At 41.0% G+C, this 27,563-nt stretch overlaps 1 long non-coding RNA gene across 8 annotated transcripts in view; it reads left to right on the top strand.

The window, feature by feature from the left end:
- Positions 1-27,563, top strand: part of LOC128411997 (uncharacterized) — a 171,540-nt gene that overhangs the window by 113,253 nt on the left and 30,724 nt on the right. For 4 of the 8 annotated variants that reach the window (XR_008330005.1, XR_008330000.1, XR_008330004.1 and 1 more), the window contains one exon: positions 22,514-22,628. The exons of 1 other annotated variant lie outside the window; for it this stretch is intronic. This is a non-coding gene — a long non-coding RNA (uncharacterized LOC128411997). Of the gene's footprint in view, positions 1-17,534; positions 18,006-18,732; positions 18,986-22,513; positions 22,629-27,563 lie in introns of those variants that run through there. 3 more of the 8 variants (XR_008330003.1, XR_008330006.1, XR_008330007.1) reach the window with 2 other exon arrangements.

Genomic DNA, 27,563 nt, shown 5'->3' on the forward strand with positions numbered 1-27,563 from the left:
CAAATCCACCTCTTTCCTTTACATCAGTTAATATCTTAAATTTTATTCTAGGCTTCTTGCCCTGCCAGACAAATTTAGAAATGTCTTTCTGCCACTTCTTGAAACAGTCCATTTTGTCCAAAAATTGCAGTGTTTGAAAGAAAAACAACATTCTAGGCAATACATTCATCTTTATAGCTGCAATTCGACCCAACAAGGAAAGCTTCAAATTTGACCAAATTTCTAAATCTTTTTTCACTTCAGCCCAACATTTTTCATAATTATCTTTAAACAAATTCCCATTTTTAGCTGTCATATTAATCCCCAGGTATTTCACTTTCTTAACCACAGTCAATCCTGTTTCATTCTGGAACTTCTCTCTTTCAATCGGTGTTAAGTTTTTCTCAAGAACCTTAGTTTTTAACTTGTTCAATTTAAACCCTGCAACCTGACCAAATTCTTGAATTAATTCTAGAACTCTTTTAGTACTAGATTCTGGCTCCTGTAGTGTCAAAACTAGGTCATCTGCAAATGCTCTCAATTTATACTGTTTAGCTCCGACCTGTATACCTTTAACCATCCGGTCCCTTCTGATCATATTCAGCAAGACCTCTAGGACCGATATAAAAAGCAATGGGGAGATTGGGCATCCCTGTCGTGTCCCTTTTTCTATCTTAAATTGTTCCTTAACCACATTATTTACAATTAATTTGGCCTTTTGTTCAGAATATATTGCACCTATACCATTCTCAAAACCATGGCCTACCCCCATACCCTGTAGGTTCTTTTTCATAAAACTCCAAGAAATATTGTCAAAGGCTTTCTCCGCATCCACAAATATCAAAACTGCTTTAGTGTTTATGTTCACTTCTAGCTTTTCCAAAATGTCAATTATATCCCTCAGGTTATCAGAAAGATGTCTTCCCGGAAGAAAGCCCGCTTGGTCCTTATGAATCTCTTCAATCAATACTTTTTTCAGTCTCTTAGCCAAAATATCAGCAAAGATTTTGTAATCCACATTTAATAAGGATATGGGACGGTAGTTCCTAAATTGAGTCTTTTCAGTCTCTGTTTTTGGTATTAGTGTAATATAGGCCTCTTTCCACGATTCTGGTGCCCTTTTCCCTTCCAAGATTTCATTGCAGACTTCCTTCAATGGTTGTAATAGCCACTCTTTCAAAGATCTGTAATAACTGGAAGTCAACCCATCCGGTCCTGGAGACTTGCCTACTTGCATATTTTGAATGGCACCTTCTATCTCCTGGTCAGATATTTTGCAATTCAACATTAATTTACTTTCTTGTGAAATTTTTTGTAATCCATTTATCTTCAAAAATCGGTCTATGTCCATTTTGTTCTGTGGCCCTTGTGCATATAATTGTTTAAAATACAATTTCTAATCTCAATTGGGTTATGTATATCTTTTCCTTCTACTTCTAGATTTGTAATAGTGTTTAATTTTTGTCTTTTGTTCAGTTGCCAGGCTAATAGTTTCCCACATTTATTCGCTGATTCAAATGTCTTCTGTTTCATTTGTTTAATTTTCCATTCTATTTCCTGATTCATCAATTCCATATATTGTACTTGAAATATATCTCCTGTGACTTTGGCTTTACTCTCAGTTTTTTCTCTCCTTTTATTTTTTCCAAAATTTTATCCTTTTTCTCATTTCGGCTTCTCTTCTTTATTGCATTCTGTTGAATCAGGAACCCTCTCATTGGAAACTGATTGACTGTATGGGATTGGCAGAAATGACTGGCAGAATCCGTGACCAGGGAGAAGAGTCGGCAGAAGAAGATTGGAAAAAATTTAAAGACTACTTACAGAAATATTGTAAAATTAAGGAATGTTGAATGATGCTGGATTGAAATTGAGTGGTTTCTAGCTGTAATGGTATAAAGGAATACAAAAAAATGGTTCTTTATAAGTAAAAATTTAAGGTTATAATAACTTAAGATGTTGGATAGAAAATAAGGTGTTTTTATAAGCTGTAATGCTTTGAGTTAAGGATTTGCTGAACAAATAATTTGAATTGGAATACAAGAAGGGGAGGTATGAGGAGGTCAGAGAAATATGTTATTGAAAATTAAGTATTATGAACTATATGTCTTTTTAATTTTTTTGTTTGTTTTTTGTTTGCATAAAAAATTGAAACTTTTAATAAATATCTTTAAAAAAGAAAAAAAAAGAAAACGTCTATTGTACAGTCCTACCCCCTAGTTCATCCTTATTCTTGATCTACTGTAATGGAATTTTTACACAGAATTTTCCATTCTTTCAAAGATCAGCCACAAGGGAAATATTTTTACTTTTCACCTCTAGGGCACATGTTAGAAAACTAGGATGGGAAAACCATTTGGTGGGGAAATAATTGTTTTTATCTTTATATGACAACCTTATTTTAAGGCCCGATTGATTTATGGTTGTTATTAGAAAATCATTTGTCAACTTAAGAAGAAAAAAAAGCACATGTGTGAAACAATGGGGGTTAAGCAGGTCCCTTTCGAGACGCATCAATCCATTTGCTAAAGAGCAAAAGCTTGTTCTATTCTCGTTCAAGGACCCTTCATACAATTATATCATATTGCAACCAGAAGCAGGTGGTGAAATCATTTTACCCCATAGCCTCAAGAAAGGAATCCAAAAGGTCACATTTGAAAAGGTCACTAAACCACTGAATATATTAGTGCTTAAGGAAGGTGCTAATGGGTTTCAACATTGAAAGTTCCAACAATAATGATAAGAAGGAAGAAACAATGCAGCTCAAAAATTGCACTCCTTTCCCCAATATTTCTACATTTTAAGCATTTGTTGCTGCTTTGGTACTGACCATCAGATTGTATGAAACATTTCATTTTTGGTATTGTTTTCACTTTGTTTTTAAATTGTTGTACTTTTTTATTAGCTGGCCTAAGCTGTTACAACAGGAACTGTGGGGTATCAGAAAATAAACAACAAAAACCTTTTGGCCTTGTTAACTCATTTTAACGCTTCCAGAAGAACCCCAAAATCAAAGGATCTGTGGCTAAAGCAACATCTGCTGCCCATTTAATAGACTCCAGTGGAAAGTTGTCAAGTTGAAATTCATATTCAGATTTGACATTGTTGGGCTGGGACTGGAATGACTAGACCACAACTGAAAGTATCTGACCCTCTTTGTGTGTTTTTGCACACTGTTCAACTTACTTGGCCAACTTCTTGCTAGGTTATTACACCCACTAGGACTGGGTAGAATAATAGAACTGTAGAATTGGAAGGGACCATAAGATTCATTCAGTCTGCAATGCAGGAATCTTTGGTCCAACATGGGGCTCAAACCCATGACCCTGGGATGAAGAGTCTCACGCTCTGCTGACTGAGCTATAATGAATGTTGACTGGCTGTTGCTTGCATTTGTGCTCTGCATATCAGTGGGGCATGCTTATTTCTTGCACTGTTGGGCCTTCTAGCCTACAGTAAGACAGCACTTTGTGCAGCAACAACATCATTTCCAAAGCCATTCTTGTCAAGTGTTTGGGATTTGCACTTAAGTCTCCATCCAACACCAAATCTGAGGTTCAGATTTTCTTTTGAGGGGGGATTTGCACTGCTGCCCACCTTCAACTGATGGACAGAGTAATTCACAAGCAATTCAGTCTAAAGTATAGAGGCCAACCTAGAGCATTTTCACACCTGAGGCTTAACTTGTATGTTCCTACATCCTACAGATGCTTCCTACAGGCATCCTACAGGGAGCCAGTGTGGTGTAGTGGTTAAGAGCGGTGGACTCGTAATCTGGTGAACCGGGTTCGCTTCCCCGCTCCTCCACATGCAGCTGCTGGGTGACCTTGGGCTAGTCACACTTCTCTGAAGTCTCTCAGCCTCACTCACCTCACAGAGTGTTTGTTGTGGGGGAGGAAGGGAAAGGAGAATGTTAGCCGCTTTGAGACTGCTTCGGGTAGTGATAAAGCGGGATATCAAATTCAAACTCTTCTTCAACATCATCTGGTTGGCCACTGTGGTAACAGGATGGTAGACTGATGCAGCATCTGGTACAGTGGTACCTTGGTTCTCAAACTTAATCCATTCTGGAAGTCCGTTTCAAAACCAAAGCATTCCAAAACCAAGGTGAGCTTTCACATAGAAAGTAATGCAAAATGGATTAATCTGTTCCAGACTTTTAAAAACAACCCCTAAAACAGCAATTTAACATGAATTTTACTATCTAAGGAGACCGTTGACCCATAAAATGAAAGCAATAAACAATGTACTGTAGTCACACAAATCGATCGATCAGTAGCTGACAGTAGCCCACAGTCACAAAAACAAAACGAAAAAGAGCCACAAAAACAAAAATGCAAAATAAATAGCAAAAACAGACAGACCTAAGCGTAACACTCAAAGCAGAAGTGTAACATTCAAAACGAAGCACGTTCAGCTTCTGAAAAAGGTTCGCAAACCGAAACACTTACTTCCGGGTTTTCAGTGTTTGCCTTCCAAGGTGTTTGGGTACCAAGTTGTTTGTGAACCAAGGTACCACTGTATTCTTATGCTATGTTAACCTTTTGAGTTCTCCTCATGTCATTTGTCCGGTTATTGTTCATGAGAAAAAAATGGATGAGAGGCATTTCTAATGAAAAGGAACGTTTTGGCAAATGTAGGTTTTATGTCTGAATTACATACCTGATAAAATGGCTCTTGCTCCAAAGTGTTGCATGTGGAAATGTTCAAAGTCTCATTCAGTCTGATCCAGGTTGCTCTTCGTGGGTAGGAATGATACTTACGTATATTTCAGTGCTCAGAAGCACTATGTATCTCCATTCAGTTTGGCAAGGGAAGTTTTGGGAATCGGAAATGGAGATGCCCGTGCACACACACACAACTTTCCACAATTTATTGCATTTGTATCCTATTCCACTTCCAATGATGTTAACGGCTATGTTTCACACGCACCCACTGGGGTGAATGAAATTTAGTGCAGCATCCCAGTATGTTGGTCAAAAAGCCACAGTTCCTAACACAACAGTGTTAACAGTAGAAAACGGGACAGAAGTGTGCAATATTCCTCACATCTGAATGCGCCCTTAGTCTGCCAGTGAAGGAAGAGACTAAAGGCAACTTTCACCCTTCATTTCTTCTGCTTGGCAATGCCATGAGTCACCTGCTTACCAGCTTCAAGTCCGTTTTCTGGTTAAAGAAGCAAATGGTTACCGTAGCAGTGAGCAAGCAGGGAGGAGCAAAAATAACATATCAGTTTTTGATTTGCTGGCCCGCTAGTGAAGAAAGTGTTGTGAGCTCCCCCTTTCACATTGTGTATGTATCATCTTGGGTAGTACGTGTAGTTTTAAGACAGCTAATAAAAAAGGAACTATGAAAAATGTGGTACTGAAGGTATTTGACAGCCAACATATAGAAATGATTTGACATTATTGCATAGAAATCCCCGAAACCATCAGTCCTCTGTTTTGGGTTGCAGTTAAAAAGACAAGCTGGATAGTTACACTCATGAACATGAGACACAATGGCCATCAGGAGAAGAAATATCAGTTCTTGACTTGAACAGTTTTACATTGGAAAAGGGCGGGCAAAGATTTCTGAAGAAAAAGCATTCGTGATGTCAAAAAAGCAAAGACTGTGACTGATGAAATCATACAGACACACAATGAAGGTAATGCGGCGATATCAAATTGCAAGCAAATTTGGAGCAAAATGCTAAAAGTTAACAGGCAAACAAGGTAAAATTTGGCAGTCTACCCGTAAATAAATAAGCTATTTCTCTTTTTGTGAAACTTGTTTGCTAAACAGCATGGTATATGTATGCACTGAGCAACGCTAGTCCTAGAAGGAGTTACATGAAGAATGTTTTCATTAAACTTTTTATCTTCTCTATACAAATTAAATTGGGACTTCTACTCTGGGTTAATGAGGGTGCGCACAGGAAAGTGATGGATGGCTGTGAAAGACCCTGTGTGAGAGGCAGGGATGCGAAGATCTCCCAGGATGGGAGGGTGGGAGAAGAAAGGTGAGAGAAGGTTCCACCCCCTTCTGTGTGAGACATGGCTTGAGATCTGCCTTTGAGAGAGGGCTTTCTAATTTCTCCCCTCTTTTTCTTTTCTTCTTGCTTTTTTCTTTGTTTTTAATTTTTATTTTAACTTAGATTGGTTTGTTTTTATTGCCTGATATGATAAAAAACTGCAATAGCAACTTAAATTGGAAGCAACATTTTTACCATAATTTGATAAAAAGTTGGTGGAGCTCCCAGGTGCTCCCTCTTCTCTGCTCACCCTGAAAACTCAAGGCTTTTGTTCTATGAGATAAGGGCTGCCTTCAGATGTGGGGCCTATTGTGGTAGTTTTACTGCTTATATGCTCGTGCTTCTCTTCCAATCTTTCTATTGTTCCTTTTACACTGCAGTATCTGTTGTGATATGTAACTGTGGCCTTTTCGTTGATATACTGCCTCATCGTGCTAAACAGTGGAAAAGAGTTGTATGCCAGGATACAGCTCCTGATTTTGTCATGTGAGCATCAGTGGCGTGATAATAAAAATGGCAAAACACAAAAGTGCTTTTTCAAGTTTGTGGGGTTCTCAACATCCCCCTGCCCGAAACAAATTAAGATGGGAATGAGTGCTAATCTTCTCCTAGATTCCATTCTGTTTCCTGAAGAGGCTTTTACCATGTGTCAAAGATCACATAAACATAATAATTAACAGGTAAGAAAACATCAGGAAGACGGAATGAAGTGCCCTCTGAATGCAGCCAAGAATTGAATGTTGGCTATTCATTAAACCTGTTATGATCTTAACGACAGCACTACACAATTTCCTTAGGGTTTGCAGGCAGTGGATGCTGTGAAATGACATAGCCATATCACTGGAATTGCGGTGGGAAACAAAGAAAAATGAGAATTCAATGAGGGCGAGCTTGGTCTCAGAGTCTGCAGGTGTCAGCGACTGAGGAGGGGTGTGTTGCTGCCTACCCAAGAATGCCCCATGGATGACACAGAGGAAGAAGAATTAGATCCAGGACAGTGGTGGTGGGATATGGGGGACCAGTCTGTGGAAGGAACAAGCTGGGAGATGCTAGAAGCAGGGGGGTTGAGGGAGCATGGGGGTGGGTGGAGAAGAAGAAAGCTGTTCCAGGACAGGACTGGATGCTGAGAGTCTCAGTGTGAGTGACAGAGAGGCAGAAGCTGTTTCTATTGCTCAGCAACTGGATAGTCCTCTTCCAACTAGCTCTCCTCATCCACTAACCCCCAGAATGAGAAGAGTCCTGCACATTGCTGAGCAAAGGGCCAGACAGGCCAAGAGGGGAAGCCCTCCCACTCGCCACAGTTTGCCGTCAGTGAGGGTGCCAGAGAGGGGAAGGAGGGGCCAGACGCCAGTTACTGCAATGTCTTCAAGTAAGGGAGACGAGCCTAGAGGAACGCTGTTGTGTTTTTACTTCTGTGAATAAAAGTTCATTGCATTTCACATCTCAAGTCCTTTTCCCTGACCTGTGGATGACCTGCATTCTCTTGGCAGCCCCTTGGCAGCCAGGCCTCTGTATTTGCAATGCTCTTTGGAGATGGGAGACAATGAATAATAAAATGGGTGTGTTGAATGTTGTATCTGATTGACATACTGCAATTTTCATTGGCCATTTTCCGTGAAGCAATCTTCAGATTCATCTTGAATTTCACTCTAGGCAGTTTGGTGCTAACGTAGATTGTGCAACTTGTCCCTCCCACCAAGATGTTTCACTAATCTGATCTAGGGCTGCCAACTTGAATAAAATATTGGGGGGGCAGGTAAGCCCCCCCGCGTAATTGATCACAAAATGTGGTGCACACACCATTTGAATGGCAATGCTCATAAAAAAATAATTGGGGGGTGATCCTCTCAAATATGGGGTGTGTGTGAAGGTAGCTTGGCCTCTAGGAATTAGCTCTTATGATCTGATCAAATTTAGTTGGCTTTCCTCAAAATTCCTGTCACCTTGACAGGAAGGAACATGAAATTCTGAGGCACTGCTGATGTAGATTTTTTTATAGTGCTGAAGGCAATGCAGCCCAAAGACCACTCGAAAGTATCTGCCACAGAATAGCTATATATGTTACAGATATATTACAGATGAACCTATTGAGTGTTAACTTCTGCAATCAACTATTCTGCACTGAAGCATTGTGTTTTAGGGAACTGAGCATTGCAGTTAGTTTACTTTCTTTTCTCTCAACATTTCTTAGACAGTTCCCTCTCACAATGTATCTCCTAGCTGTAGGCTTTCGGTCAAAGATTTGGCTGATTATTTCAAATTAATACACGATCTCTCATTTGTACAACAGCAGGCAAGGTACACCTCTCCTCTCTACCTTTTTAGTATGTATTAAAACCGTTTTATCTATAAAATGTCCAAAGTGACTAATAGCATCTGAAACCTGAAAAACAGGGCAACAGTAATAATCATATCAAAGTGGCAAACAGCAGATAAAATCCAGAAGCAGGCAGTCAAGAGCTAAAACATTATAGATATTTAAGATAGGCCAGCAGAAGTTTAAATTTTCATGGGGCAGCCTCAAAATCTAAAACCAAGAGGATTACAACAACTTCAGAACAGAAAGGTCAACTAAGTGAGAAGAATTGGGAGTTTTGCACTGGTGGAGTGCCCAGTAACTACCACTATCACCTAACCTGTTGAAAATATGAACATCCTTCCCTCTCTCTCTCATTCCTATCAGGGATGGAGAGATCATAGCCCTGCAAATCTTGCTAGGCTACAACTCCCATCACCATTGACCATTGGCCATGCTGGCTGATGGGAGCTGGAGTCAAGCAATATCTGGTTCTTCATCCTGTCTCTATAGTTCACAATGAATTTCACTCAGGAACCATCTGAAATGCTTCTGTTTGATTTATTCCTGTTGAAGTGCAGCGCACCCTCCTTTTGGCTAGTAGAATGTCACAGTAGTGCTGAGTTTATTATTAGTCATTCCATGGCTCCAGGAAGCAGCCCTTGATAGGAAAGCTCAGCAAATAATGGATGGCACATAGCACATATTTGTATAAACACTGCTGATCACTCTTCACTCACAAATGGAAGAACAGAGGTGGGAGCCAAGTGTGGGTAAATAATGATACCAAATGAGAGTCAACACATTTAAAACACAAGCAAGGTCATGGTAAACCACAGTTACGTGGGAGCACAGCAGATAAGAAACCGAGCAAGTGATTATGAAATATCTGTATCAAAATAGCAGCTAGAGAACAAGCAATATTGTAAGACTAATGCGTTTCCCACTAAAATGACAAGTTCATGTTTATATAAATGCTGCTGTATAGATGGGCTTTAGGTAAAGCTGAAATGGAAATTCTCAAATGTTCAATATTTGGGAATTTTCAGATTTTGGCCTGAACATATTCATATGGGAAACCTTCAAAATCACACTTTGAATGTGACAGGTTTAATTCAAAGTGTGAATGTTTTAGATTTCTTGGCGTCCCTCGAGTGTTTCAATCTTGGCAAGCAACCATTGTGAAATCTCACAAGCTGTCAGCTGTCAAATATTAATTACTATAGCATGTTGTCTTCCCTATGCTGTATGACAAAAAATGCACATACCATGACGTAACTATCAAATACTTTGCAGTATTAAATTCTTTTGCATGCCAGCCACCATATATAGCACACCACTGGTTTTCAGAGTGTCTTCAGATCCCATAAACATCCCTAGAGATGACTACAGTTTCTAGAAAGATGAAGGCATTTGTTTAAAACAGTGGGGTGCAGAAATAGCTACCCGTTGCGCTACAAGCAGAAGGGAAGTGGCATAAAAAGGAAAAATGGGGAGAATTCAGGAAACTTTCACTTACACATACCTTTTAATACTCGCTAAAATTCAAACTTCAGAAAAAGTTCTATGCAGCACTAGTCCTCTTTGTTGAGATCTAGACGGTAATCCCCCCCCCAATATTATAGACTAAGCCCTCAGGGCTAAATTAGGTGTGTTGGTTGTGTAAATTCATGTCAATAGAAGCCAAGAGTACATCTGGGGGAGAGGTAGGAAACTGTTTTTAGCTGTTTCACACCCTGCTATAGTCCCAACATCATTTCCCATTTTGAAGCTCTTTGAAGATTTAAAGCAAGGATCAGCAGGGGGGCAGTCCACTGTCCCTCAGACCTTGTGGCGGGTGGACTATATTTTGGGGAAAAAATAAAAATGAACTAATTCCTTTGCCCCACAAATAAGCCAAAGATGCATTTTGTATAAAAGCACACATTCTACTCATGTAAAAACACCAGGCAGGCCCCACAAATAACCCAGAGATGCATTTTAAATAAAAGAACACATTCTACTCATGTAAAAACACGCTGATTCTCGGACCGTCCGTGGGCCGGATTTAGAAGGCGATTGGGCCGGATTCGGCCCCCGGGCCTTAGTTTGCCTACCCATGATTTAAAGGGTCCAAACCAGCACCAGTAGAGGCCTCGCTTGAAATGACAATAGGAGCTTGAGAGAGGAGATTTTCATTGAGGCCATGGCAGGGAGAGAAAGAGTTAAACTTAATTGTGAGTCAACAAGGTTTGGATGTTGCTATTAGGTACACACTACACTATTCCTGCCCCCGCCTAGAAATGCACCTGTCAGTTTAATTTTGGGGGTCTGCCTTGGTAAGGTTTAGGCATCATGGCACCCCAAACATGCACATCTATTTAGACACACACACATACAAACATATGTATCCTGTGCATTGTATACAATAATATGCATGGTAAGAAAGGCATGCAAATAATATTCACTCAGGATGATAATCATGGGGAGGGGTCTTTGCTGCCTGCCCCCGACACCTGCTGTGGTCTTTATACCTTACAAGCTCTAACACCATGTACTCTGAAGGTGAAGAGGGGCCCAGTTGAACCAATAGGCTATTTCCTTGTACTATAGACATTTTGCACATATCCGGATTGAACATCACAACTCAGCTCAAACATCTATTGTGGTTGTACTTGCTCAGCATTTCAGAGCAGGGAGACGTAGGGGGCCCTTTTCAAGCAGCTCCTAAAGCAGTCTGCTGGATTATCTATACCACTTCCCTTTACACAAAGACAACCCCATCCTTGTCCACGTTACATATTGGACGTTAAATTCTTTCCCTGCGAGACTAACTTTTCTTTTTGTTCTGCCTGAATTCTTGTCCTCTGAAGTCTCAGATTTAAAAAGAGGAGAGTTCATTGGGTATAATGCAGCTTCAAAAAGAAATCACAGTCTGTTTCTCCATTATAAGCAGGATTAAGAACCGCAAAAAATGAGCTAGTCCACTGCGTTTACTCCTGATCTTCCAACTGCCTAGCTGAGAAACAAGACAATTGTCATCTCTTCATCCTCAGTTTTAAGTCTACAAAAGTCTTTAGCATAAGTAATATGTATTAAAGTGTCAATAAACTGTCTGCAGTATTTGAGGCCTAGTTAGCATTTTTATTGAGCTCCTTGTGTTAGCATTTTCTGAAATTGACTTTTATTAATTACCAATTTAAATCCATAACCGGATAGCACAGGTCACTAGTAAGTGGGTCATTTCAACATTAGATGCTTTTACCAAGAGCAGTGCTTAAACTTCAGCAGATTTTGCTGGTAGCAATTAAAATAAGCATGTACCATAGCCTATTTATCACGGCAACTAGACAAGTTTAAGACATTTACATGGTGCTCTTGATGAAAGGTAGCCTTCCACCCTATGGCTGTTGTTCAATAACATGCTCATTTCCCATAATCGAGCCTAATTAAGGGAAGCTGGTTATTTACCTGTCAGTAAAGAGAGGAAAAATAATTTTGAGTGTAAAAAGTAGCCTGGGGAGATATAATTGCTAAATTCTTGACTGGCCTCCGTGGGAGATTTGGTGTGGAAATTATTGATATTGTTCAATTATGCTAGTGCCACACAGTGTTGGATTCCATTTTAAAGGGTTGTCAGCATTTCTTCTTCAAAGCTTAGCAGCAAGTTGTATTTATAAGGCTGCAGGAGAAAACTTCACCCTCCTCTAAGAAAACAAAAAAAGTCAGTATAGAAGGAAATGTTTGGAAGCTTCTTTGAAAAGAAGAAGGACAGTTTTAGTCAGAATGTCTAAGTTTTATTCCCATCCCATTTCATTCTTTCCCCGCCATCTAAAAGGTCTCCAAAATGACATTCAATACTCAAATCTTGAAATATGAAAACTCATTTATATGCTACCTTTTGGCCCTCAAAATGGCCCAGTGTGCTTTACGGCATTAAAAACTGACAGTCTAAGCAAATAAATGACAGTGCGAGCCTATATATCTCCACACGGAAGTCCCATTGAGTTTAATGGGGCTTACGTCCAGGTAATGGAGTATGGAATGCTGTTTAAGACTCCAGGCCTATTCTCATTTACCTGGTAGTAAGCCTCATTGAACACAAGGAGACTTACTTCTGAGTAGACATGCACAGGAGTTTAGTGTTACTCTGTTTTAAAAAATCTAAAGAAAATGAAAGCAAACCTATAAGAAATAAACAAAGCCATTGTAATCCACAGGCAATGATTCCTCCCTCCCTCCCTTTATCAAATTGGCAACGGAAGCTGATAAAGCCATGAGATCCATGAGGCCATCTTGGTTGTGAGTCCTGGGAGGGTTGACTGACTCCAGCTACAAAAGCTGAGGCTGCTGAACAGACTTGGGGTATTGTTTAGAGGCTTTTGTTGCTGTTGTTAATATTATTTGTTATTTATATTTATATTATTTGTTATTTGTATCTTTATTTTTAGATCTTATAACGATTGGTTCTCTCACACACATTCAGAAAAAGAAAATGACCGCATTGGCTTAGGGACAGGGGTGGAGACGAAATCTGTTCAGTTGGCATTTCTTCCTTAGCATAGAGAGGTTTTAAAAATTTAAGAAATTGATAGGAACCTATCTAATTTGCACTTCCCAAAGCAATATGCAAATGGAAATGTAGCAATCCTTCAAAATGTGCACTTCTCTAAATTTTGCAATACAGTTCTCCTGCCTAAAAGAATTTTTGCAAAAAAGCATATATTAGGGGCATAAAATACACATTAAAATGTTTAATGCTAATGAAGTTTCCTCCACACTTTCCTTATAAGTTGATACGTAAATTAATTTAAGATGGGAAGCATGAAACTGCGAAAAATTTGACAGATTTATTGATTCCCTACTTAGCCATACTTTCTAGAGATTTTTAAAGGCCAAATCTTCCATCATCCTCATTCCTTTTCATTGTGTCATATATTCTACAAATGGTCGAACAGACTGTGGAATATATCCAAGAAGTTTGCAGGTCATCATTGCTTGTTTGATTGTTTTCAAAAAGAAGAAAATTTTGCAAGAATCTCCCTAGCAGTGCCCTCCAGTTGATATCCTCCCGGTGTTTTTGATCACAGCTCACAAGCTCTCTAAACCATTGGCCATGCTGGCTGGGGCTGGTGGCAATTAGAAGCCAAAATCATCTGAAGGGCACCAGGTTGGGGAAAGATGCCCTGTGAGGTAAAATTTGTCCATTTTCTCTCTCTCCTTATTTTCTATGTTTGCATTACAAGACACACACACGCCCCCACCCCAAAAGAAAGAAATATGAGGACCACCCCTCCTCCCACAAAGCAAACACTCCCAACAAATTACATGATGGGGTTTTTTTATGGGGGTGGGCGGTGAGGAAGCAAAGCTTTATGATAGTAAATACTGTACACAGGTTTTTATGCTTCCTGTATAAAATGTACTATAGAAATGTAAAGTACTTATTATCTTGTTTATTGTATTTTGACTTGTGGGATAAACCTCTAACTGATTGTCTTGAGAAGAGGTATAATCTGTTACACTCGGCTAACAGTACTATTTCCTTCTTTCTTATCTTGTATTTGGTCTGTTCAGACATGTTTGTTCTTCTTGCTGATCTTTTAAAATGTGTTTAGCAAAGTAAATGATGGATGGATTCTATTAATGTTTTTTAAGTTCACGTGAAGTTTGCGGCACACTTTTTCTTTCTGCGTCCCTTGACGTTGGGTTGTGCGTTTTCAGCTTTCTCAATAGCGATAAACAGAAGTTAGCCAACTGCTTCCTTGGATGGAGATGCACTCTCCCTGAGGGAGCAGGTACACAGCTTTTTTGGGGGGGAGGGGCTTCTGGATTCAGGTAGCCCCAGGTGGCCAGAAGACCCTTTACTAGCGACACCTGGTATAGTAGTTATGACCCTTCCTGCAGCAGGAGAGCTTGAGCACAGTAGTGAATTCAAGACTGCAAGACTGCAATGCATTCTATCTGGGGCTTCCCTTTCACTTGATCTGCAAGCTGCACTTAATGCAGAATGCTGCAGCACAATTGCTGACAGAAGTGAGGCTGTGGCCTTCATCTAGACTTCCTTTTGTTATTGTTTTTAATTAAAGATTTTCTGGAGTTCCACACTTTCTAGGCACAGGTCTGGGCTTTCCCAGTGGGTTTTATTTTGTCCCAGTGCTTTCTCCATTAAAAACTGCAATCAGAGCAAACAGCAATCTGCAGAAAGTGTGACTGTCATTTGCTTCAATTCAGCAGTAAAACACATATTTTCCTGGCAAAAGAACCCAAAAAAAGTGGGGGGAAATGCTCAGACATGGAGCTTTAAATCAAATCAAATCAAATACCTTTGTTGCCATCACAGTATAAAACATTTCAGGTCACTGGGATAATTAAAAGGACGAGGGTGAAGCTGTTGAGAGTCATAAGATCACACTGTGATCATGTAAACTTAGATATTCTTCCACATCCTGTCTCTTCCCCGTAAAGGATGGTTTGTTGGGAACCCTTTTGGGTAAAATTGTGGCTAAGAAGGAAGCTACTAAAGCAGTGATATCTTTCTCCCCATCTGCCAGGAGAAACCTCATCAGACTAACCTGATCTCGTTTTTTGACAGAATTAGAAGCCTGGTAGATGAAGGGAACGCACTGGGTGTAGCCTACCTTGATTTCAGCAAGGCATTCGACAAGGTGCCCCATGATATTCTTGTAAAGAAGCTGGTAAAATGCGGTCTTGACTATGCTACCACTCAGTGGATTTGTAACTGGCTGACTGACCGAACCCAAAGGGTGCTCATCAATGGTTCCTCTTCATCCTGGAGAAGAGTGACTAGTGGGGTGCCACAGGGTTCTGTCTTGGGCCCGGTCTTATTCAACATCTTTATCAACGACTTGGATGATGGACTCAAGGGCATCCTGATCAAATTTGCAGATGACACCAAACTGGGAGGGGTGGCTAACACCCCAGAGGACAGGATCACACTTCAAAACGACCTTGACAGATTAGAGAACTGGGCCAAAACAAACAAGATGAACTTTAACAGAGAGAAATGTAAAGTATTGCACTTGGGGGGGGGGGAATGAGAGGCACAAATACAAGATGGGTGACACCTGGCTTGAGAGCAGTACATGTGAAAAGGATCTAGGAGTCTTGGTTGACCACAAACTTGACATGAGCCAACAGTGTGACGCGGCAGCTAAAAAAGCCAATGCAATTCTGGGCTGCATCAATAGGAGTATAGCATCTAGATCAAGGGAAGTAATAGTGCCACTGTATTCTGCTCTGGTCAGATCTCACCTGGAGTACTGTGTCCAGTTCTGGGCACCACAGTTCAAGAAGGACACTGACAAACTGGAACGTGTCCAGAGGAGGGCAACCAAAATGGTCAAAGGCCTGGAAACGATGCCTTATGAGGAACGGCTAAGGGAGCTGGGCATGTTTAGCCTGGAGAAGAGGAGGTTAAGGGGTGATATGATAGCCATGTTCAAATATATAAAAGGATGTCATATAGAGGAGGGAGAAAGGTTGTTTTCTGCTGCTCCAGAGAAGCGGACACGGAGCAATGGATCCAAACTACAAGAAAGAAGATTCCACCTAAACATTAGGAAGAACTTCCTGACAGTAAGAGCTGTTCGACAGTGGAATTTGCTGCCAAGGAGTGTGGTGGAGTCTCCTTCTTTGGAGGTCTTTAAGCAGAGGCTTGACAACCATATGTCAGGAGTGCTCTGGTGGTGTTTCCTGCTTGGCAGGGGGTTGGACTCGATGGCCCTTGTGGTCTATTCCAACTCTATGATTCTATGACTCTATGATTCTATGACTTCTTCTCAGAGTTATAGGCCAGAGGTCCAACATTTTGACAGGGAGCTTTCAAACCTGTGCCTAGAAATGTAGCACAAAATGAATTCCTGTCTGCATGGTCAACTTCTCCCCAAAGATCTGCTCTGGTTGCCCATTTGCTACTGGACCAAGTTCAAGGTGTTAATGTTAGTAAAGTCCCGAACAGCCTGAGACCATTTTACTTGTAGAACACCTTTTGCTCCATATAAGCCCACTTGGTCGCTTCAGTCTGCAAAACTGGCATGGTTAGAGGTCCCACAAAAATACCCATTCTACACTTGTAGGAATTCAATCTTTTAGTGTTGCAGCACCTACATTTTGGAATTCCACTGTATTCTTTTTGGCCCCTGCTTAAAACATTTTTGCTTGGAAACTTTTTTCTTAATATAGACCTGATACATCTCAATTATCTATTCATATACGGAGTATATGGCTTGGTAGACCATGAGTAGAGAGGGCTGTGGATACCCTATAACATTCCAGACTACAGGAAACATTTCTCAACTGAGGAAGAAACAATCAGACGAGATAGCTTAATATATGAAAGCTCTGTGCATATTTCACTCTTAATCTGAAAATGATCAACTTTATCGGCTTGTTCAGAGGAAGACAATCACAAACATTTGCCAATATTGCTGAAATATCAACTGAATGGTTTTGCTACAAAACAGTTCTTATTTAACAAAGCTACCGCCTCTTCCTTCAGCATGGCAGATATAATCTCATTGTCACTTGTAGGATCACCTTACACTGAATACCAGTTCAATCTGTTACTGTTACAGTAGAAATGAAATACTCATTCTGCACTTGTAACAAATTGAAGCATTCATACAATAGTTGCACTCTTTCCAAAATCCTTTGCCGAGGCCACTGCAAAATAGCTGCAGCCATGTGTTTGACAGGCCATCCTTGGCATGCATCAGCTACAGCAGGCAACAGCAGAGAGGTACAGTGGTACCTCGGGTTACATATGCTTCAGGTTACATACGCTTCATGTCACAGACTCTGCTAACCCAGAAATAGTTCCTCAGGTTAAGAACTTTGCTTCAGGATGAGAACAGAAATCGTGCTCCGGCGGCGCAGCAGCAGCAGGAGGCCCCATTAGCTAAAGTGGTGCTTCAGGTTAAGAACAGTTTCAGGTTAAGAACGGACCTCCGGAATGAATTAAGTACTTAACCCAAGGTACCACTGTAATGGGAGAATAGGAAGTGGGAGCAAAGTAAAAATTTCCTCCTCCTGCCCATGAGATGGAATAAATGGCTGCTCACCTCTATAGCCTCTGATGCAGTAAATACCTCCCAGGACTGAAAGAGGCAGGGCTTATGAAAATCCAATCAGCCACTTATGAAAGCTTTTGCTAATTTGCTTTTCCATTATTCGTTCTAATTAAGGGAAATTTGAATATACAGGTACAACAGAAAGAAGAGGATTTATGCTTGACATCTCTTTCAGGTGGCTGCCGAGGAACTTGGGAAGTCCAACAATTCAGGATTAGGCCAGCAGATGGAAAGGAGATTTGCAATCTTATCAAAAGGCTAAGGAATCTACTAATGATATAGAACAGTCTATCATCACCGTTATCTCAAAATCGAGATGGGCAATTTCTAAATTTAAAACTGGTCACCACAGATGTGTGTTTATGGTGTCTGCTGCACCTGGGTAGAAAAGATATGTCAGTATCTTTTCAGTAATAATCCCTATTTAAATTTGTTGCATGAGGACAATGATTAAAATTTTATTAGAGAATTTGTTAACAACAATAAAAAACATTTGTTTCATTACATATTTTCAAAACAAAGAAACAAACAAAAAAACAAGCAATATACAGTTTTTTGCCCACCACCAGATGGGACTTATTTGCATGCACATAGATTTAAAACATTTTTCTTTGCTTGCTCACACTTCAATATGTGTGTGTGTGTGTGTGTGTGTGTGTGTGTGTGTGACTTCCTCAACTTCTATGTAAATTCAGTAATGCAAAGTACACCAGGGTAGATTGGCAACTCATCTCTCTCATATGTTTATCCAAAGCATAAATGCCATTTATGCCAACTTCCTTTTAACTTCTACAATGCTTGTTACACATAATTTCTCCTACAGAATAGGCTGCTGTCCAGACATTCCCTTCCCTTTTGTAGGGCTGAGTTGTATCAGAGCACTACAGGATTAGCAAGGACTGTATAGTTTGAGGGCTCTTTGAATCTTGCTCTGGTAAATCCTCAAATGTCAAGATTAAAGGGCAGAATTTCAGAAGGTAGAACTGCAGGATGCCAAGCTCGTCCCTTGAAATTATACCTCTGCCTGCTTCCTATCCCTCCCCCACCTCACAAACCTGGGTTATGGGCCTCTATCACATTGGTGGTTCCAGAAAAATTTCTCCTAATCCTGCACTTCACATACCCCAACCATCAGATCCCTTTCCTGGCTGGTGGCTCCAGAGCCCTGTCCCGCTCTATAGAAATAACTTGATGATTCCCACTCCACCAACAATTTTGCATTCGTCTCTGGCCAGCCATTTTCCCCATCTGCTGTCTCAGCAGCCAAAATATATTTGTTAGCTGTTAAACTAATCTTTACTGGCTTCACAAAGACTTGAATTCTACCTGGCTTTCTTCTGTTGGGTTTTTAACGGATGCTGTGGTTTGTTCAGAACTGCAGGCAGCAACCACGTGCAAAGACCAGCCCACCATCTTTCAGTGCATAGAGGGGGGAGGCTCGTGTGAACCGCCATGATGTTATTTCTTGTTGAGCTACAGATGTATTGCTTTAGCTGGAACCGCTGAATTTCTTCAAGACTGACTACTGTCATCTCTGCTTCAAGGATATATATCTGCTGCATATTGCAAGCATGCTGTCCTTTTGTCGCTGTTACTTTTGTCTGGAATAAACCGCAGCACAAATCATTCTACCATAGCAATATAAATCAGCCTCTCATGGTCAACAAGCCTAAGAGACTGAATTTCAACCAGAGGAGGGAGAGAGAGAGAGAGAGAGAGAGAGAGAGAGAGAGAGAGAAAGCTTACTTCCCAGAGAGCAAGTTGTTGGCATTTATCTTAAAGGATTGTCCATTCCAAGTAGCTAAGATTAATTTTATCTTACGTAGCATAAGCTTGGAATGGGAAAACTGTCTCCTCCAAATAAACTGCAAGTTTTGTAGAGGATAGAAAATCCAGGCCAAATACAAGCTATAAAGAAATAGAGAAATAATACCTATGAAGCTTACATGAACTTGCCTTCTCGAGTCAATCACCAATAAAGTTATTTTTCCCCCTGGGATTATGGCAGGGGAGGAAACAGTAAGCTCATTTCCGCATACGCCACCATCCCAATTACCCCCCTCCTTGGAGATGCCCTTCTGCCTAGTGGGAAGGCGAGGGGAGGGGCACGGTGGCAGGGTGGTACCCAATCAGTGGCAAGAGCACCAGATTGGCTCTGCTGGTGTGTTTCCTCCCTGACAACCTCCCTGCTGCCTCATGCTTCCCCCTCTCATCAAGAAGCAGCGACTCAGCATCCGAGAGGTCAAGTAAGAGCTGCCACCCTGACCCTACCCCACAATCTGCTACTGGTTTTAAGAGTATGGGACGTGAGCCAAGAAATCATTTGGTTTGAATTTTACTGCAGCCGTGAATGGCCCTGCTGCTCTCTCTCAGCCACCCATCTGATGCATAAGGGTAATAATACTATCAGACCTTACAGAGTTGTAAGGTTTAATGGGCTAATGCCAGTAGAATGCTTTAAATACAGGAAAAAGTTAGTGGGAAAACATTGCTGTAGGAAGTTAGGTGTATGCTCAAAAGATGGGGTTAATGGGACCAGAATGTTTCTCACCATTCCAGATAGTGGAAACAGTATTCAGATCAGCCCTGTATGAGCAGTCAGGGCACAATTCCACTTCCTTACTTCCACACGTAAAAAATAGCTTTTCATATCCCACTGATTTATCAGCTAAAACAATGGCTTGGTACCATTTTCTTTATGAAATGGTCACATTCAGACACTGGGTGGTTTCTGTAAGGTGCTTCTTTTCCCCACAACTAATTTTTTAAAAAATAAATATGCCATTCTGTAACTGTTAAGTACCATGATTTAAATCACACATTTACAAGTTGTTCAGTATTACCGAAAGACATTATTGAATTAACATATTTTACTCTGAAAATTCACTAGGGATTTATGTAAAATACATTTGCATTTCGTACTTGAGTGCTTCCCAGTCAAAGTATTTCTTTTATTTCATATCTGAAATATAGTTTGCCCAGCTCCGATGTTGACCCATTTTAAATATGGTCATTCTTGAGGTATCTTAATTGGAAAACCAGACTTTTACAAACGTTTTGTTTTTAACCTTATAGTATAATACCTTTGGCTCCAATCTGGAGAATTTTAATCTTTCTTAATTTCCATTTAAATCAATGGGGCAAAAGTTCGTTGCAGTTATGGCTGAAATGAAAAGGTTTGTGCATTTTATAAACGGTTTCATCCCCTGAGAAAAGCACCTCTTTCAGATAATTTGGAGGGAGAGTTCCTAAGGATATAGAAGTATTCAAACAAGCATTCTGTGGGGACAGGCTTTGATTTGAACAGGTATGAGGAAGCCAGGTCCCTGCTTTGCCAAGACGGCTGGGCTATCACTTCCTGCTTTGCTGCACTGTGCTACAACTGTGACAGCCAAGGTGGAAATTAAACAACCACAGGGAGGGGGCACTGGTCTGGTTGCCTTAGCAACAGGGGTATTTCTCTCTCTCTTTCTCCATTCATTCTAAGTGAAGGTAATGCAATAGGCCCCATTTGCCCTCTGTGCCACTGGCAATGTGGGGCTGAAATGGTATCTAGAGAGAACTAATTACTTGTGTGCTGATTCTTGTGAAGCTAAAACAGCTGCATCCATGCAGAAGAGGGAGGTATCAGGGGAACGTCAAAATTTGCAGAAATACAGACAATCACCCCTCCCTTTCAAGAAGGGAATACAGTCAAAACTCGCGTTACAGATGCTCCATGTTGCGTTTCTTCGGGTTACAGACGTGACGAAACCCGGAAGTACCGGAACGCGTTACTTCCAGGTTTCGGCAGTCACACATGCGCAGAAGCACTAAATCATGCTTTGCGCATGTGTAGAAGCACGGAATTGCAGCTATGTGGTGGGCCAGACTATATTTGGAGGGTTAGGGGAATGAATCAATTCCTATGTCCCACAAATAACCCAGAGATGCATTTTAAATAAAAGGACACATTCTACTCATGTAAAAACATGCTGATTCCCGGACCGTCCGCAGGCCGGATTGAGAAGGCGATTGGGCCGCATCCGGCTCCTGGGCCTTAGATTGCCTACCTCTGTTTTGGTTGAAGCTCCCACATGATCACAGGACCATGAGCCCTGCCACAAACAGGAAGGTGAATGGGATATACTTAAGGAGGCACCGTGGGAAGGCAGATATTGAAGGAATCAATATCTGAGTGACAGAGCAAGGCTTTGGCTGTAGCTAGGAAGAGGGTAATTTGGACTCCATTTAAGGCAGCAAAGTAGCTTGTGCAGCTTTAAAAAAGTGCAGCTTTTTAGAATGGCTTAAGCAATAACAGATCAGGGGGAATGGGGCAATGAACAATGCAGATGTTCTCAAAGACATTTTGGTCCCCTCAAATGGTAGATGTGTAATACAGGGTTTGACATAAATTGATCCACTGATATCAATAGCAGTTAAACACGATGTCCTCTCTCCAGATTGTCACAGAGATCTGTGTCCCCTTTTATGCTACAAGCGGGCTAGAGTTATCCCCTGATAAAAGCTTCTGGTGGCCTCTAGGAACTGCCTAGCTTATAGGTTGTCTTCAAGCTACCTAGGGGTGATGCACCAGTTATTTCTTGCTACAGTAGCCTTTGGCTAAAATGTAATAAGGACATATTGTCACTGCTGCAAATTTTCACCTAAGGTGAAAGTCAAGAAGAATTTGCAATGGCTTCTCTGGGGAAACCACCTATAGGGATTTTGAGGAAAGTCCAAAGAGTTTTGATAAGAATTGCAAAAAAAATAAAATCCTCAGAGAGGCCATTGCCATCTGTACTGTGGATCAAACTCTGTGAATCTCTTACACATACACACACACACACACACACACACAGAGTTTTCTGTGAGCAGGACCTGCCCCAGTCATTTCAGCACCAACTTAATCTTCATCTGATACGAACACAAAGGTCTGATTCATGCCAAGATGTGCACAAGCTTTCAAAAAGTAGTGCAGTAGAGGCAACTTAACTACCTGTGACACATGTGCATGATAAAAACGTACGAAATCTTGGAGCTTATGTAGCAGACTGAAAGAGGGCTAATAATGAAGGGTAATAGGATGAATTACATAAAGGTAACAGGTAGTATTAATATCAGGGAAAGCTTCCTGACAATTATATCTATTAGCTTTTACTATAATCTCCTTAGGGAAAGTAATGAAGGCTCGTTAGCTCACATCTTCAAGAATATCCTGGACACTACACAGGAAGATATGGCACGGGAAGAAAACATGATGGATGAGAAATAAAAAAAGCTGTTGGTCCACTTAAGCCACTTCTACCCACTTCATGCTCTAAGCACATGGATTCTGCACTAAAATCCTGCAGCCAAAAAATCAAGGCATTGTGAAAAGCATAAGTTAAGTTCACTAAGCTATTTGACTATATATTTGTCCGGAGGGGGGGGGGACCTAGTCACAAAATGAATTTCTTTTGACACAATTCATTATATACAGTCGCAGCCTTTCTGAACGCTCACATATCTGAAGAAAGTTGCAGATCACTTCTAGGAAGCAGTTGCCCAGGTAGGAACATGAGAGCAGCAAAATAACCAGACTGTACAACGGTGGTGGGATAAAATCAAGCCAAGTCTTTATTGACAGCAGCAGGCAGGGTAAGGATTGGCATGGCATTAGGGCCAGGTTCAGTTCATCATTTCAGAAGTCCCAAGTGGATCCATTGGGTTTGAACTGCCCCAAACCTGTTTCATGGGAGTTGGCCAGTGCTGAACCTTGCTGTGGTGCAAGCCAAGCAAGCAAGTTGTCACTGGGTGACCAGGGTGCAGATTCCAACCAGACAGATACCCCAACCCAAGCTTGGAGATGTCATGGTCAATACGGCCCTCTGACCTCTTACGAGGGGCCCCCTATACTATGTTGATCCTTCCCAATGCCATTACGCCCTCATACAATGTTCTTCACCTAACAAAGCAAGGCCATAATTTCACTGAGGGAAAGGTGGGGGGGGAAAAAAACCCAACCAAGTGTCTATCAGGTTGAGAGGGGAAAACCAATTCTTAACAGCCCGGTTAACCAGTGACCCCGAATTGCTCAGTGAAGGCTCTAACCTGAGGGTGGGTGGAAAGCTTTCAAGTCCAAGTGGCCCTAAGCTGCAGGGGAAGTTTCCCCCCTCTCCTTTGCAAGGGCTTATGAGACAGCTTTTCCCCATGAGCCCATCACACAGGCAAGGCACTGGGCAAAACTGGAATGAGGCCTCTAAGCAAATTATACAATTGTGATGGGGGGCTGAAGTTGGCTTGGAAGGGGGTGTTATAAATAAGATTAAAAAATACATCACACAATCAAATGTTGGGTGCCATATCCATAGGGAATGAAATATCAACATCTCCATACAGGGTTGGTGGAGAAATTAAATTAAGTTTGCACATTCAGAAGTGTGTATTAGGAGAAATTCACTCTATAAAGTTGTTTGCTTTTCATGTGGATTTATTTAAAAAAGTGCAATGTGTTGTGAATATAGTGGAGGACCAAACGTAAGATGACAGCTTCACCCATCCTTATCTCCATATTTAAGGATCACAGCACAAGAACAAGGAAAGCACAATTCCCACTCCCTAAAAGATGTGACTTCCCCAAGAACTCTTCACCTCCAAATTCTGTTGCGCTGCCCCAATATTGCATGTTTTAAGTCTTTAGGGTTGGCTGGTCCACTGATCAATCTCCAAATGGAACATATATATCTATAATATTTTATAGAAGTAGCCAGATGTTGAAACAGAATGCTCCGATAGACATATTAATCAACAATATTTCTGTGATTGAAGCAGCAGGAAAAAATTGCTGCGACAATCAAGGAAATTGCTGTTGCTCGTGGGCCAGTTCATGCCGTCTAGATAAAAAAAAAACACCCCTCCGTTTACAGTGGCCTGTTAGGCACAGAAGTGTGGGGGAAGTAATATATGAGCTGTTATAACCACATTGGCAGATGCTGCTTCACAGCAGTCATTCACACAAGCTGCGCTATCATACTCTCAAGAATCACTGTCAATGTATGAGCAGTGATGACTGGCTTGTATCCTCCGTATGTGTGTGCGTCTGTCCACTGGGCAGCTCTACACAGATGATTTTAGAGCATGTGCATGAACTCCGTGTGCATTATCTGTTAGCTCCTGCCATTTTAGGGGAAGGGCCATGGCTCAGCGGGAGAGGACCTGTTTTGCATGTTGAAGGTCCAAGGTTCACTCCCCAGGGGATTGGAATGTCCCTTCTGAAAACTGGAGAGCTGCTGCCATTGCTTAGTCCTTGTGTACAGTTCCTGCTTTCCACCTCTCACATTGGATTCCCAATTTAATGGTTAGAGTGCTGGACTAGACCTGGGGAGAGTTGCCATACGTCCTCTTTTTCTAGGTCACCCCCCCTTTTTTTCATTATAAGAGTCGTCGTAGAGATCCATAGTTAAAAGTAAAAGGTAAGGGTAAAGGGACCCCTGACCATTAGGTCCAGTTGCGGACCACTCTGAGGTTGCGACACTCATCTCACTTTACTGGCCAAGGGAGCCGGCATACAGCTCAGGTGGCCAGCATGACTAAGTCGCTTCTGGCGAACCAGAGCAGCTCACAGAAACACTGCTTACCTTCCCGCCGGAGCGGTACCTATTGATCTACTTGCAATTTTGGCATGCTTTTGAACTGCTAGGTTGGCAGTAGCAGGGACCGAGCAACAGGAGCTCACCCTATCGCGGGGATTCGAACCGCCGACCTTCTGATCGGCAAGCCCTAGGCTCTGTCGGCAAATGTGTCAAAATATGATGCTTCCTGAGGGACCTTGGCCTGGGTGTATTCTCTTTCTTAGCCTACCACACAGGGTTATTTCTTGTGAGGATTAGAGGGTTGTAGGCATGGAGCAAAAACTATGTGTGCACCTTGACCTCTTTGGAAGGAAGGTCAATGAAATGAAAGAATGAAAGTTGCCATACTAGGCTATTGCCCATGAGCTGTTTTTTGCTTGTGAATACAGTGAAGCAATTTGCAAACTTGCTGCTTCTATGAATTCTTCATCCACAACAATGAATGTGTAGTTTTTGCTTTGGGAACAGAAAATCACAAATATTCATAGCATCCCAGTCCACTATTAAACACTAGCAATAGCCAAGCAGCTGTGCAACCCTTCGCTGATGAGCCCATCAGTTTGTTATCAGAAAACCTAATGTTACAAGCTCTCGGACACTGTTCCAAGTGCTTTGATGACTGGGATGTAAAGGCTGCTGATAGGTTTGTTTGCTTGTTTGTGGGGTTGGGGGGGTAGGAACGATGTCATATTCAGGATTCGGGGGTCATTTTCTAATTCTGGTTGATACATTTAGTTCAGGTTTCTGGCTCCTAGTGCTTTTTATATTTCATAAGACTCTAATTTATTTAGCGGGGTAGGGGCATTCAGTTTTATTTCAGCTAATGGTGAAAAATAAAGGAATGAATCGTGATGTTCTGGAAGGGCTTTGCTGTCCTGGAAGAACCTTGCAGGAGGAAGTTATATAACAGTAACTCTTAAACTTCCAGTTTTTGTTGTGGGAGAAACTTGTTTACAGATATAGATGATGATGATGATGATGATGATAGATAGATAGATAGATAGATAGATAGATAGATAGATGATAGATAGATGATAGATAGATAGATGATAGAGATAGCTAGCTAGATAGCTAGATAGATGTCAGTGATCTCAGGTTAGGAGAGACATTATTTTACCACTAAAGGCATCATATGAATATAATGAAAGCTGTCTTTTGGAACTTACATTATAATGTGTATCACAGTGGGATAAATAAAATATGCAGTAGTGGCAAAGAATGGGAAATGAAACATTATTCTTGATCGTAGTCTGCAGCTGGTCTTGGGATCAGTTTGTTCAAACAGCAGAATCAAGTGGTAAAGTCTTTTCTGGACTGAATTATTTTAATATCACGTTTATGTATGGGGGAGCAGTAAATGTTGGGGGTTAAAACTTAATCTTCCCATAAAAGCCTGTTGCATCACATGATAGGAGGAAAGCTATGCTGAATCCTTCTCCATGAGGATTCATGTCTTGGAGGGCATTTCTGAAAACAAGAGCACATAAACACCTGCCCATGTATATACAGGGTATACCTGCCAGTTACAGATCAGGAAAAACTTCACATGAATCTACCACTTTATATATATTTTCATGACCATCCTGGTTTTCCACAGCAATGTGTTGGAGGGTATAAGAATGACACATGTCACACCATTCTGTGCATGCAATGTTTCACCAGGAGATCTCCCCACACGAATGGATAATAATAATCACCTGTACTGGATCAAAGCAGAAGTTGCCTATTTCTTCACAGTAGTTCCACAGAGAACGAACACAGAAATAGGTTAAGAAATTTGTAAAAGGCAAGCCTTTATGTGATTATGCTTTTACATATCTTGCTACAAAGTGTACATCATTTTTAAAGCTTCAGGAAGGCCAGGAACTTTGCCCATGACTTTTAATTGTTGCTTTTTAACATTATGCTAAATTGTATTAAATTATTCATCTTATGACTGGCATTATTTAGGAGCTTCACATCTGCCTTTAGCTGCAGTACAAAGGTTAAGTTGTTAAAAATCCCAGTTGCCAACCGATGCTTGTAGAATTAGGTTTATTTTAAAGTACCATTGCCTCACTTAGATAGTTGGTAATTAGATCTGGGCATTATCTCTTGATTTTTTATTGAACTTCATTTTTATATCTAAAAGGACCTTTGGAATACAAGTCCCACCTCTGAGTGGTGTGGTTATCAGAAAGTCTATCTCCATGGAGTACTTCAGCTGCTGATTTTGTGGCAATACAACATTGCATATGTACATCATCATCAATGTGTATTATGTGCGCATCATACATGTGTAATATTTTAAATATTATGATGCAGATAAAACTGCCACTTCAAGCCTGCCTGCAGAAAGTTTCTATTAAAGTGAATGTCACTTTTGTCGTTGAAACCTTTTATTTACGGAGCCGTGAGATTTACATCCAAGTAATTGAGAGGTGTGGTAAACCAGCCTGTGACAACCGACTTTGTGTTATCAACATTATAGTTTGACTAGCAGTTTTTCAGAGTACAGAGGAAATGCACACCAGTGCAAAGCTTTTCTGAAGCGAAATATTTTCCATGCCACGTCAACACAAAGTACTCGGTGATCTTCAGTACATTAACATTAATTTTTCCTTTCCAGCAAT

The sequence above is a fragment of the Podarcis raffonei genome, chromosome 4 (genome assembly GCF_027172205.1).
Source record: "Podarcis raffonei isolate rPodRaf1 chromosome 4, rPodRaf1.pri, whole genome shotgun sequence".
In the NCBI taxonomy this organism is placed as follows: domain Eukaryota; kingdom Metazoa; phylum Chordata; class Lepidosauria; order Squamata; family Lacertidae; genus Podarcis; species Podarcis raffonei.